This window comes from Microtus ochrogaster, chromosome 2 (genome assembly GCF_000317375.1).
Source record: "Microtus ochrogaster isolate Prairie Vole_2 chromosome 2, MicOch1.0, whole genome shotgun sequence".
In the NCBI taxonomy this organism is placed as follows: Eukaryota; Metazoa; Chordata; class Mammalia; order Rodentia; family Cricetidae; genus Microtus; species Microtus ochrogaster.
Genome location: NC_022010.1, coordinates 59,804,526 through 59,807,269, shown reverse-complemented (window position 1 = coordinate 59,807,269; position 2,744 = coordinate 59,804,526). Strand labels below are relative to the sequence as shown.

The 2,744-nt window shown below is 37.7% G+C and overlaps 1 long non-coding RNA gene across 1 annotated transcript in view; it reads left to right on the top strand.

The window, feature by feature from the left end:
* Positions 1–2,515, top strand: part of LOC101995411 — a 17,244-nt gene extending 14,729 nt beyond the window's left edge. Inside the window, exon 6 of the long non-coding RNA XR_001229306.1 lies at positions 2,245–2,515. This is a non-coding gene — a long non-coding RNA (uncharacterized LOC101995411). The remainder of the gene's footprint in view (positions 1–2,244) is intronic.
* The last annotated feature ends 229 nt before the right edge of the window (positions 2,516–2,744 follow it).

Genomic DNA, 2,744 nt, shown 5'->3' with positions numbered 1-2,744 from the left:
TAATAATCTGTGTAGCACCACGAGCTGGTGGCTTACCAGGGAGGATCTTAACCTGTGTCTGTGTCCGGGGAGAGAATCATGGCAACTGCCTGACTAGGCTTCTTTCTCCCAGCATTCTGTTCTGTTTACTCTGCCTACCTAATTTTCTGTCCTATCAGGCCAAGCAGTTTTCTTTATTAGTTAACCAATGAAAGCAACAGATAAGATACAAGACCCACCTCCATCACAATGTAACAACTTAAATACTCCTTTACAAGAGAATAGAATTCCAGAATGATTCTAAAAGATAAACAGATTAATTGTAACAGGAGAGTGAGCCCTTTTGTTTGTCCCGGCCACATGGCTAGCTTACACCCGAAGTAACCACACAGAAATTTTATTAATTTAATCACTGCCTGGACCATTATTTCTAGCCTCTTATTGGCTAACTCTCACATCTTGATTTAACCCATTTCTAATAATCTGTGTTCACCACGAGGTCATGGCTTATTGGGATAGATTTAGCATGTCTGACCTGGCATCTCCATGGTGGCTCTCTGACTCTGCATTCTTCTTCCCAGAATTCAGTTCTGTCTTCTCTGTTTACCTAAGTTCTGCCCTATCAGGCCAAGCAGATTCTTTATTGATTAACCAATGAAAGCAACACATAAAACAGAAGTACCTCCTACACCATTTCTCCTTCTCTTTTAAACAAGAAGGAAGGCTTTAACTTTAACATAGTAAAATTAATTATAACAAAACAATTATCAAGCAAGAACTACAATTGCTATATTTATATCTACTTTATCTTTTATCATAACTAAGGAAAACTATAATAATAACTATCCATTCTTCAACTTCATCAAAGACTCCTGAAGGATATAATATTACCTAAGTAAACAGGAAGTACATTGTAAGCAACTTCCAAAATTCTAGAAATGACAGACATCTCACCACCTGTACAGTCACCCAAAGTTCTTCTGTACCATTGGGGCATCCATCTTCAGCCTATAGGCCCATAGTATCCAGCAGACTTTTTCATGAAGCTGGAAATTTTAAAGACAGTTCAGTCACTTTCTTCTGTGTCCTGCAGAATGTCTCACAGACTCTTTCAAGAATCAGAAACCCTGAAGGACCATCTCACCTTTAGGCAAGTTCAGTAGTCATGTTCAGTTTATGCAACAGTCCAGGCGAGAGCAGTTTCTTGCCTAAATGGCTAACCAACTCCATAAAGAGCCTCTTCAATGCCCATCTTTCTCAGAAAGTAGCTTGGTACTGACAGGAGCAGACGTGTCTCATTTTCACGAAAAGTCCTAAGTTATTAAAACATTTTAAATGCCATATTCTTTAGTCTTTGAAAGATATGAAGAATGCCTATCTGAAATATATAGAAGGAATGCAGGCTGTGTCCTGCCTCCTGGCTCCTGCACGGATAGCTTATGCCCAGAAATAACCACACACAAATTGTATTCTTTTAAACACTGCTTGGCCCATTAGCTCTAGCCTCTTTACTGGCTAATCCTCATATCTTGATTAACCCATTTCTAATAATCTGTGTAGCACCACAAGGTGATGGCTTACTAGGAAGGATCTTAACCTTCATCCATCTTGGAGAGGAGAGCTATGGCGACCAGACCACTTCACTTCCCTTCTTCCCAGCATTCTGTTCTGTCTACTCCACCCACCTATGTTCTAACCTATCAGGCCAAGTAGTTTTCTTTATTAATTAACCAATGAAAGCAACAGATAGACAGATGACCCACCTACATCAGAAATATATCTATGCACATCTAGAAAATCTAACTAACATGACTACAAACTTGACTATTATAGATGATTATCTATTAACCTATATTTCTTAATTATACATTACATTTTAAAATGAGCCATACAATCACAATACCTAAATCAAGATCAGAAATACCTATGCACAGGATTGCAAAATTGACTTAAGTTTGTTACCATAAATCAAGATTTATGCTAATGTAAATTATTAATATCTATATCATATCCCCCGTTAAATGTAAAAGAACATTTACAAACAATATTTGGGAATATGGGCATAGTTTTTTCTCTCCAAACTGCTTTGTGCTGTATGAGCCGCTATTAATCAGATGGAGACACTCATTTTAAAGACTACACTGCATACAGGTTTTTATCCTGAATTAGCTCTGGTTTGTACTTCTTACTAATTGCAGAACATAGATTACAAGATGAGTTAAGGTGGTCTTTATTAATTCAGAATCTCCAAATTTCTACCTTTAGGAACCCTAAATCCAACAGTTCTCGTCCAGACCAGGATGTAAGATGCTTGCACTCTTCCAAGTGCCATTGGGTCTTCTGCTGTTTTTCTCATCACTGGAATCACCTTATTGTTCTCCGAAGACACTGTTTTCTCCAAGCCAGTGTGGACTTAGGAGTTCCTTCAAGTTCCAACTAGGATGCTAGACCAAGGCTAGTTTGCAGCCTTAATTATTACTCTGTAAAAGGTCTAATTCCTTGATTGTAACAGAAAATAATAGAAACTTAAAATCTGCAATACTCTCATTGCATCTCTTTTCCCTCCTGACCTTCACCTTAACCCAGAATCCAGATCGTTATTTACAGTCTATAGGTTTCTCAAAACAGAGACACTGATACAGGAAGACATTTATGTGTAAAACAAAGATTCTGTCCAGCCTAGACTTTTGGCTTATGGTAGAAGGGCCTTTCCATTATGGAAAGTGGGAGCTTTATTTTATTTTGATTTATTTTGCTTTTTTGAA